The sequence below is a fragment of the Loxodonta africana genome, chromosome 3, assembly GCF_030014295.1.
Source record: "Loxodonta africana isolate mLoxAfr1 chromosome 3, mLoxAfr1.hap2, whole genome shotgun sequence".
Lineage (NCBI taxonomy): Eukaryota > Metazoa > Chordata > Mammalia > Proboscidea > Elephantidae > Loxodonta > Loxodonta africana.
The window spans coordinates 150,702,434-150,714,096 of record NC_087344.1 but is presented as its reverse complement, the minus strand read 5'-3'; the positions used below and the strand labels follow the sequence as shown (position 1 = coordinate 150,714,096).

General features: G+C 42.2%; 1 non-coding gene across 1 annotated transcript; it reads right to left on the bottom strand.

Annotated features, from left to right (window-relative positions):
* Positions 1-1,516: 1,516 nt before the first annotated feature.
* TRNAQ-CUG (transfer RNA glutamine (anticodon CUG)) lies at positions 1,517-1,588 on the bottom strand. Its single transcript has one exon. It is a non-coding gene; the product is annotated as a tRNA-Gln (tRNA).
* Positions 1,589-11,663: the final 10,075 nt, after the last annotated feature.

Genomic DNA, 11,663 nt, shown 5'->3' with positions numbered 1-11,663 from the left:
AGAGATAACAATAGTCCCAAGGGGAAAGGTCCTGGCCCCTCCGTGTGGCCGCTGTGGAGACAGCAGGTAAGGATCTATCAGTACAACCTGAGGGGCCACCCCATACCAAAGAGGATAGCAAAGAGATGGATCAAGGGTAGATACAAAGAAAACTAGGCAATGTGCAGGACCTTAAAATGAGAAGTTGCAATGCCTATGGCCTGAGCTACTTGATGATTAAGAGCTGAGAGCTTCTCTTCTCCTTAGCATGGAATATTGCCCAGTTATAGCGGAGCCAACACTGAAGGCAAGGTTTGGTGTGTTGCTGATGAGGAAGCTGAGATTTGCAGAGGTTAATGGATTTCCTTGGTCTCAGGACTGTTTAGCACTAAATCACGTCCAGTCCTCTGAGTTGCTGATGCTTCAGAACATGAGCTATAGAGATGGTTACATGTGGGAGGATCTTCAAGTCTGTTAGTCCATCTGCTCAGCTCATGAAAAGGGGAACAATGGCTGGTCATTTGCTTCAAAATTACCCCAATAACATTTTTATAATCTTACAGTGAAAGGACTGTAGTACGTGACTCAAACTCCAGATTCTTTAAAGAGTGATGGTACATAGGAGTACGTCAAAATTTAAATTCAAATAAAAAACATTCTACATAACAAAGAAGTTATTTTTATTTTGTATGTATTTTTTAGCAAAGTACTCTACTATACGCCCAATAGTTTGTTATGAAAAACAGTAGTGCCCTGATCATTTTCTACATTCCCTGTTCTCTGGAGATAACCAGTTTCAACCTATATAACCAATTATCTGTCTCGATCTCTCTTTACCTCTAAAGAAACATTGTTAGGCCTTGATATTCCAGTTTTCCACTCCAGGCCCTGCAGACTGCCTGCAAAGGGAAAAACGCTGTGCATATGGGTGCATGGGTGCACCACCTGCTAGTCAACACCAAAGAAGTCCACAAGGCCCTTCACTTGGCTTCCACTCACTTGCCAATCAACTTAATCCACTTCACCAGTCCACACAGTGAAAGGAAACTTTGCAAGAACAAATGCCAGGCAAACAGCTTTGAGGTTTATCGGTGGAACCGGCTTCTCTGGTGGGACAGGAAGCGATGGGAGCGCTCTTGAGTGAGGAGCAGCGGTGGTCCACACCCAGCAACTGAAGAAACCGCTGCTGTGACCGCCCAGTTCCTCTGCCTACCATTCCCTACTTCCTCCCTTTTTCTTTCCAATTTTCTCTGTTCTTTCCAGTCTCTCTTCCTTCCTCAGCTATTTTCTGAGGGTTTCTGGGACCTCAGTTCCTGAGGAGGAGACGTGAGGAAAAGGGTGCCGGGCCGCGAGGCCTAAAAGGCCACGGGGAGCAGGAGGAGAGCAGGGATCTGCAGCAGCTCAGGATTCCTCCTTAGGGGCCTGAAACCTTTCTAGCTCCTGAATGAGGATCAGAGGCAGGACGCCTAAAGGGGAGTAACAAGTTTCATTCACAATTTAAGGTGTTTTTCCAATCCTTCACTTAAAGGAAACACTAAGGTTCCACCGAGACTTGAACTCGGACCGCTGGATTCAGAGTCCAGAGTGCTCACCATTACACCATGGAACCACAAGCCTTTGCGACGGTATGCCGGTAGGAATCCCCAAATCCACTGCCCCGGGGCAGTAGATTCTGACTCATATCTATGATCATTTCTGTTAAAAAGAAGAAAAAACCTCTTGCTGTCCAATGGATTCTGACTTCTAGGGACCCCGTATGAGCATCTCAATAGAGGGGTGTGAATCTCATTTAGCATCCATAGTTTCGTCGACTAATCTCAAGGCAGTCCTCTATCAGACGGGACTTGATGACCATTGACCTGTGTGAGTGGACTCATCCATCTTGCTTTCTCTCTGCACCTCTCTTTTTATTGACTTCTATCATTTCATTCGTATCTTAGGAAATTGAGGTAAAATCCACTTTGGGTTTAGAGCTATAGCACAGCTCTTTAAGTCTGTGTCATAAATCACACAGTGGCCTCCTTTACCAGCATTCCCTGCTCCAAGGTGAAATTTCTGCAAACAACAGTTTATTTTTCTTTTCATTGCCTTCACCCATTACTCATTGCCCAAGGAGAGCAGATAATTGTCAGGGCACGACTTGGGACTTCCGGGGTGCCTTGTCCAAATAGCATCTATTACACTCCAAAGCCACCACGGCTTCCCATGTGTAATGTAGAAAGGTGTCTCAGCAGTGTTTTATCTGGGGAGTGAGTTCTGCAGGCAGGAGAACTCTCATTTTCTTCTTTATAGATTTCTTTTTTTGGTAAGTTTTTCTTACGAAAATCATGTATTTGTTAGATATACAGCAAAAAACAATTAACCTTGTCTAACATTTATACACTCTGACAAACCAGACTAACCTCATCTGCTGTGACTCAAAATCGACCACGTGCTGTTGAGGCTACAAGACAGGGCTCTGACACTTATTCAGCCCCAGTCTGTTTTCTAAGAGCTTGGCCATGTCCATTACATTCCAATTTCTATATATATCATGACCTAGAAACTTCAGTTTTTTATTTGTTTTTTGAAGTGCAGTAAAGATTTAACTCCATCCAAAGATATTCATCTTTGTCCTTTGTTTCTCAGAGATAACTCAGAAAAAAAAAAAAAAACACTAAGCCCCTTGGCTCTCAGGTTGATTCTGACTCATAGTAACTCTATAGGACAGGGTAGAACAGCCCAGTAGGGCTTCCTAGGATGGAAATCTTTACAGACACCCATTCCTACATCTTTCTCCCTCGGAGTGGCTGGTGGGTCAAACCATGGAGGTTTTGCTTAGAAGCCCAGCACTTAAAAACCCTGTCTCCAGTCCTCCTTGAGATAAATCTAAATGCTTGTAACTTGCTGAGTAATAGAGGTGCCTTTGTTTTCTATAGGCCTCCAGACCACACTTGAGGGTTTATGCTAATAAGATGACTCAAGTGGGGGCTGGCAAGGCTAGAAAGAGGACCTTCTGATGTAGGCCAACCTAGGGCGAGGGGTGCAGAGGTTGGGGAAAACTTCATTCAGTCATGCCTAAGAAATGAGGCCCAGAAAAAGGCTCTGAACAGAAAAGCTCTGCAGGCTTCCTTGTTGATGGAATCAACTATGCACATGGAAGGGTAATTCAGCCCTTTTTAAGACAAGGACTCGCCATGTTTAGAACCTTCCCAGTCCTTGCCATATGTGTCTCTTCATTTGTATTCTTTATGCTTTAAAGCTGTAATTGTAAGTATAGGACTTTCTGTGAGTCATTCCAGTCAATTATCAAACCCAAGGGACTAGTGAGAACCAGCAGGTCAGAAGTGAGGGGAATGAGCATCTCTGAGCTTATGGCTGGTATCCTGAAGGGGTAGAGGGAACTTCTGAGTATGTAGCCAGCAGGTCAGAAGTGAGTGGGTCACGAGGACTCCCAAGGTTACAGCTGGTATCTGTGCCCTTTACTTGTGAGGTCTGCTCTAGCTCCAGAAGTTTAGGGTCAGTGGAAGATGCTGCATGTGCACCTGGTGTCAGAACAAGAGTGGAAGAGAATTGGATTGATGTAGGTAGATTTGGGTTGATCAACAAATATTTGGTGTTAGAGAAGTTGGAATTGATTTGGGCTTTTCCAACATGTAAATATATCAAGATATCCAGGGACACCCATTTGTGTCACAGGGTAGGTGTATCCAAGTTGCCTTACAGTATTGTCTCATTATTTCATTTATGTGCACAAAATACCATAACACTAAATATGTGTATAATAGATGTAAACTTGGTCTTTAAATTATACACATAGTTTCATACCTTACAAAGAGATTATTATCATACATTCCTTTGGCACTCAAAATTACCTCTTCTTCCTAAGGCTGGTTTGTGAGTTGAATCGCTTGGGCTAATGATTTCAAAATGGTTAGACTGCATATAAGACATTAAAGAATGACCTGGTCATGCATACACATAATGGAGTTCTACGTGGCCAAAATGTGAGGGTCTCTATGGACTGCTGCTGAGTTATTGCTAGGATAGTTTATGTGAAAAAAAGGAAAGCAAGAAGTGAAAAAATGTATACAGTATTCTACCTTTTCTTCAAGAAAGGAGAGGATAGACGTGTTTGTACTCATTATTAATACTTGCTGATTTTTCAGGAAGGATAAGCCAGAAGGTAATAAAAATGTTTTCATCTAGGGAATGTGGTTTAACCAATAGAAATGATGGTAAGACTTTGCTAAGTATTATCTTTTTTATATAGTTTGGATTTTAAACGATGTGATGTATTGCATTTTCCAAAAAAGAAGAAAAAGAAAACACTACAATTGATGAAAAGAAGTAGAAAATTTTAAATTGAACCATATGTCAAAATGATAATACAATCACACAGAAAATATTCATGTGAATTTTAAATGCAGTTCTCTGACTGTGATCCATAGAGGGATATGTTCTTATGTCAGAAGCATCTGCAAAGAAATTTTGAACTTAACTTTGTAGATTTGTTGTTGGTAGTCATATTGATGGAATAATTTGGAAACAATTCTCTGTGTATTTTAGAATAGAGCACATGAGTAAATGTATTAAAAATTGTTTGGAATCAGGGTTATCAACATGAGAGAGAAGAGATAAAGATATGGACTAGGGGAAGTGGAGGAAGAACCTCTTGGTGTTGGATTGGGATTGAAAATGTCAGTATAAGCTCATGAATTAAAAATGAATATTTGCTCACTATGTCCATTTACAGAGCCTAGAAGCAATGCTACCTAGTGGCTACATCTTTGTTGCGAATGCCATTCTCCACCAAAAGAACCAGATTCCTAGGAGAAATGACTGATTTTGGAAAAGGAAAGCACAAGCTGAGCTTGGAATTTCTCGTGCCAGAAAGGAAGAATGTGCTCCTTGATTCTTGGAAGCAAGTCAAAAGATCACAGGAACCAACTTGAACAGATCCAAACTGGTCCAAATTGAGACAGTTTGAGCATCAAAAACAATAATGGTAATGGATAACAACACAGTGAAGTAAAAAAAGAAGCCACGAGTTCATAGAATCTAAGATTGGGGAGGGAAGTGCTATAATAAAATAAGAATGCAGAGGGAAGCTCTAAATAAAAAGCCCTGCCTAGAGAAAAATGCACTTCCACTGGTGAAAACTAGTTCCTCATCCTCTCAGATCGTGGCAGTGTATTCAGATATTCTGGTGGCTTGCGCTAGTGTGCAGAGAAGAGCCAGAGAAAGAAGTAGGAGGAGCAGCAGGGAGGAAAGAAGAAAAGAAAGAGAGAAACCAGGAAAAGTTTAAGAACGATGTAGTGGGAAGAGAGGCAGCTGGACCCACTCACTTAGCAGTTTATGCCTATCATTTCATTTACATATGATAACTGAAGTCTCATTCAAGTCAGTGTTTGAATAGCTGAAGGTATAGTGTTAAAGGGGAGTCCATCTACAACTAAGGTATTAGTTTGCTGATAGACTTATTTCTATGTATTTGATGGGTTTTCTTTTTATTCTTTCAATTTTTTGGTTTTTCTATGACTGTATCTAGGAAAGACTTAGGGAGTAGTAGCTTTATTTTGGAGCCCTGGTGGCGCAGAGGTTAAGAGCTTGGCTGCTAAACAGAGGTTGGCACTTCAAGTCCACCTGCTGCTCCTTGGAAACCCCTCCAGGCAGTTCTACTCTGTCCTACAGGGTAGTTATGAGTCGGAATTGACTCGACAAAAACATGTTTGGTTTTTTGATTTTAGGTTTATTTCTAGAACACAAAAACATGGTTAATTTTCCTCAAACAATATTATTGAGTATTTTTTTAATGCAATTTTCAATAAAAGCTTCTCAATTTAATTAAAAAAAATAATTATTATATTTAGTTACGCATGAATCAATTGCTTACAGCACTGTTTTTTCAAACTCCTCTGCTGTCTACATGCATTACAATCACCAGATAGCTTGGTAAAAAGTAAAGATTCCAGACACAAGGATTGGTCTTTATTTGCCTGCAGCAACAAAGGAAAAAGGAGAGTTAGGAATAAGAGGACAAAATAGAATGTGTGGCTAATTGCCTCCATGAACATACAGCCTCCTTTGCATTGAGACCAGAAGAAAAGGATTGTGCCTAGCTATACTGTACATTTTGATCAAAGATTGTATAAAAGAATTCTGATCAAAGGGGAAAAATGCATGTTATGGATTGAGTTATGTCCCCACAAAAATGTGTGTATCAATTTGGATGGGCCATGATTCCCAGTATTCTGTGGTTTTCCTCCATTTTGTGATTGTACTTTTATGTTGAGAGGAATAGGATGGGATTATAACATCCCCCTTACCCAGGGCTCACACCTGATCCAGTGCAAAGGGAGTTTCCCTGGGGTGTGGCCCACACCACCTTTTATCTCTCAAGAGAGAAAAGGAAAGGCAAGCAAGCAGAGAGTTGGGGACCTCATACCACCAAGAAAGCAGCACCAAGAGAAGAGCACGTCCTTTGGGCACCGGGTCCCTGAGTCTGAGAAGCTCCTTGACCAGGGGAAGATTGAGGACAAGGACCTTCCTCCAGAACCAACAATGAGAGAAAGCCTCCCCCTGGAGCCGAGACCTTGAATTTGAACTTGGAACCTACTAGACTGTGAGAAAATTAATTTCTTTTTGTTAAAGCCATCCACTTGTGATATTCCTGTTATGGTAGCACTAGATGACTGAGAGAACGAGGAGCAGAATTTCAGATTCTCATGGTTCAGATTTTCTGGAACCATGGAGACTAGATAAACCCCTGAAACTATTGCCCTCAGATCATCTTTAAAACTTCGATAAAAATATCCCCTGAAGACATCCTAAAACCAAAAAATAGTTTACCTTAACCAGTAAAGAATGTCTGCCTTGAGCATTATGCTCTTTTAGGATCCATTTCTACGGAAACAAATTGACAACAGCAACTTAAAAGATTAGATAGGAAACTTGGGAGGCAGTGAGTTAACGTTAATGAGGAAGGGACGACTCATGAAGGAGGGTTGCACACCTGAAAGAATGTAACCCATTTCACTAAATTGTACATGCAGAAACTGTGGAATTGGTATATGTTTTGCTGTACATATTCTCAACACCAACAAGAAATTAAATTAAAAAGAAAATGCAGATTATATGGCCTCACGGGCTATGAAAGCACTGGAAGTGGAGCCCAGGAATTTCTCCCCAAAACACTCTGGTAATTCCAGAGCACACGTGAATTAAAGAATTGTGTGGAGTTTTGTATAATAAATGGTTTGGGGAGCAAAGACCACATTCTTCAACTTACAACTCAATCACTAGAGTGTGACCTTTTTGAAGGCACAGATTGTAGTGCCATCTTTTTACCCTCAGACCAGAATCTGGCCCAGAACTAGAAAACTAGATGGGAGGTGGTGGAAAAAACCACAATTACTTACTTACAAATAGTTTTCCTTAAAGCCACTGAAAGGGCTAAACTATTTACCTAGTTCCGTTCCATGCTGAATGTATCACTAAAGCGATAAGTGCAATAACCACCCCTGCAGCATGTCTTACAAGCTGGGAAGTAAGTTCTGCTGTGTTACAGTGGTATGGAACATTTAGAAATAATATTCTTGTCACACTTCCCTATTTTTCTGGCATATATGAGGAGCCCAGGCAAAGAATCATAACATCACTGTTGATCTGTGATATGCCTGCTGGGCCTTGGACTGGGCACTGTGCTCACCACACAGTGGGGAATCAAGCAACTGAACCTGCAGAAAAGAGTAGCTCTGAGGTGGTACAGATACCCAGTGGTGGTAAAGATGTTAGCGACCATGGGCTTAGGTTCCCAGGAAGGGTGAGGATTGTGAGTAATAATCCGAGTGGAGTTGGCAGGAAGCAGTCAGTAGGACCCTTAGGCCAGAGCCTGGATGAATCAAGAGCCTGTGATCTTTACCTACACCAGCTTCCTGTGCTCAGCTGACCTCAGCAGCGTCATTTGATGCCAGAGAGGAGTGGGACATCCAAGTAGGTGTGAAGCTGAGCAAAGCAATGGCAGCTGCAGTGGCCGGGATCTAGACAGAAATAAGAATGTGCAGAGAAAAAGCGGGAGAGAAGGGTGGGCAGAAGCAGTGAGAATCAGCCTTGATCTGTACACCACATACCATAAATGTAATTATTTAATTATCGGTTCATGTTTGTTGGTAGAAATGTAAATTAGGCTTTTAATGGGAGTAAATGTAAGTATTGGCTTTAAGTACGGTGCTTATTAGTTGCTGTGGAGTTGATTATGACTCGTGGCGACCCCATGTGTGCAGAGCAGAACTGCTCCATAGGGTTTTCAATGCTGTGACCTTTGGGAAGCAGATCACCTGTGTTCTGAGGTGCCTCTGGCTGGGTTCAAACTGCCTAGTTGAACACTCAGCTCTTTGCTCCAACCAGGGACTCCTTTAAAAAAGAACAAAATGATGGGGGTAGATCAAAGAGACAAAGGAGTCGATTGAAAGAGCTCCTAATGTCCAAACTAACATAATTTTAGCAACAATATAAACACAGTAATATTAGATTAACCCAAAGTACAAAATACACATTCACAAGTTCATATTAACGTAAACAAATGATTGAATAAATGAATATAAATGCCCCCCGTTGTCATAAGAATAGATTAACATCCCTTGCAGAAGAATCCCAAATACTTTTGGTACTCTGGGCTCAAAGAGGTGTGGTAAAAAAAACCCACTACTTGAATGTGGCTACTCATACTGACTTCTTTCCAAAGAAACAGCCTGGAAGGGAAGGGTGGGGGAAGAGCACCTTTACAACAAAGACCTAAGGAACACTACCTCAACCAGGTGACCAAGATTAACATCAACAGTGCTAAGTCATGTTGATATCATGTGATGGAATAGCATTGTACCTCCCCAAACCCATAACCCAGTCTCATCATGAGAAAAACATCAGACAATTCCCATTGGAGGGACATTCTTCAAAATACCTGACCAATACTCCTCAGAATTGCCAGGCCATCACACATAAGGGAAGTTAGAGGAATTCTCACAGTTAAGAGGCGCTTAAGGAGACATGACAACTAAATACGATGATGTATCCTGGAAGAGAAAAACGATATCAAGCAAAAGCTAAGGATACCTGAATAAAACATGTACTTGAGTTAATAATAAAGTATCCATATTAGTTCACTCATTGTGTCAAATGTACCATCTAAGATATTAATAACAGGGGAAACTGGTTGTGAAATTTAAGTGGTATCATCTCAACTTTTCTGTAAGTATAAATGTATCCTAAGATAAAATGTTTATTTAAAAAGTTAAAAAAATAAAAGTTAAGTCAATTAAAATTGAAGAGGCTCTCTTCACAAAAGAGGACTTTTTTTTTTTTTTTTGTATAAGATGAGAAATTTATTCTTTCACAGTTCTGGAGGCTAAGAGCCCAAATTCAGAGTGTCAGCAGAGCCAAGCTCTCTGAAGGCTCTAGTAAAAAATCGTCCTTGTCTCTCTTTCAGTTTCGGGTATCCCCAAGCATTCACTGACGTTCCTTGGCTTGTGGATGCATCTTCATGTGGCCTTCTTCCCAAAAGAGGATTTTTTTAATACCCAAAAGGCATAAGAAAAAATCTCCAACATCATCACTCATAAGGGAAACAAAAATTTAGGTCACCATGTGTCTTAGTCATCTAGTGCTGCCATAAAAGAAACACTACAAGTTGATGGCTTTCACAAAGAGAAATTTATTTTCTCACAGTCTAGTAGATTATAAGTCCAAGTTCAGGGCATCGGCTCCAGGGGAAGGCTTTCTCTTTCTCTCTCAGCTCTGGAGGAAGGTCCATGTCCTCAATCTTCCCGTCATCGAAGAGCTTCTCAGGCGAAGGGACTCCCTGACCAAAGGATGCACTCTGCTCCTGGTGCTGCTTTCCTGGTGGTATGAAGTCCCCAGCTGTCTGCTTGCTTCCCTTTCCCTTGATCTTTTGAGAGATAAAAGATGGCGTAGGCCTCACCCCAGGGAAAGTCCCTTTACCTTGGATCAGAGAGGTGACCTGAGTAAGGGTGGTGTTAAAATCCCACCCCAATCCTCTCAACGTAAAATTACAATCACAAAATGAAGGAAAACCACACAATACTGGAATCATGACCTAACCAAGTTGACATAAATATTTTTGGGGGGACACAATTCAATCCATGACATTCCACCCTTTGAGCCCCCAAAAATCACATCCTTGCAGCAAACAAATCATATCTATTCCAACATATCATAGCAAAAGTCTTAACTCCAAGTCTAAAATCCAAACATTCCTCTTCAACTGTGAAATCTAGAATACTAATTATCTGCTTCTAAAGGTACAAGGGCAGAACAGGCACAAGCTAGACATTGCCATTACGAATGGGAGAAACTGGAGGAAAGAAGGGATAACAGGCACCAAGTAAGTCGCAGAAACACTACATTGGCCCTCAAAGCTTTGAAAATGATCCTCCGTTCTCCAAGACAATTTCCACAATAACCCTGCCCTCCTGCCTCTAGGTATTGGCCACACTCTCCGGATTCTGAATGGAGACCCCTCGACCCTGGGCTTCAACTCTGCCTTCCAGGCCCACTGGGACAGCAACTCTGCTCCCTCGGCTGTAGGCGCACCCTTTTCCTCAACCATCTGAGTGGCAACTCTACCCTTAAAAAACACCAGAGGCCATGGGTCCACCCTTTGAAACCTCTGAGGTCATGGCCATACCTTTTGAGACTGAGGCAGCTCAAATTCTTGTGTTGTCTCTTCAGCTTCTGCTTCTTGGTTTCTTGGCCTCTTGGCTCCTGGGCCTCACATTCGCATCTGCCCTGCTGGGGCAAGTGTTCCAAAGCTCTGTAGCTCCACCTATAAGTACCTGGAGGCACCCCACTCCACCAGGAAGCCTCCTGATCCCAGGCGCTCAGCTCTCTGGCTCCGTGGGTCGGCTCCAGCACCCTCTCGTGCTGGTCTCCAGGTTCTGCTGCTGTTGGTTCTCTGCTGTTGCCCCTTCCTGCTGCTGCAGGTTCTCTGCTGTCCTGGTCCTCTGCTGCTTTCACAACTCGATCTATTCACAGTTTCAAAACTGCTTCCACATTTTCGGTATCTGAAAGAGCAGCATCCCACTCTCTCAGTACAAAATTCTGTCTTAGTTATCTAGTGCTGCCATAACAGAAATACCACAAGTGGATGGCTTTAACAAAGAGAAGTACATTCTCTCACAGTCGAGCAGGTTACAAGTCCCAATTCAGGGTATCAGCTCCAGGGGGCGGCTTTCACTCTCTGTGGGCTCTGGAGGAAGATTCCTTGTCCTCAACCTTCCTCTGGTCGAGGAGCTTCTCTGGCAACATGACCCTGTGTCCACAGGACATGTTCTATACCTAGTGCTGCTTTGTTGGTGGTATGAGGTCCCCAACTCTTTGCTTGCTTCCCTTTCCTTTTATCTCTTGAAAGATAAAAGGTGGTGGAGACCACACTCCAGGGAAACTCCCTTTACCTTTGGTCAGGGAGGTGACCTGAGTAAGGATGGTGTTACAATCCCACACTAATCCTGTCAACATAAAATTACAATCACAAAATAGAGGACACCCACACAATGCTACGAATCATGGCCTAATCAAGTTGATACACACATTTTGGGGGGGATACAATTCAACCCATGACACCGTGGTATACCATCATATACCCATCAAAATGGGTGAAACGTAAAACACAGAAAATGAAGTAGAGA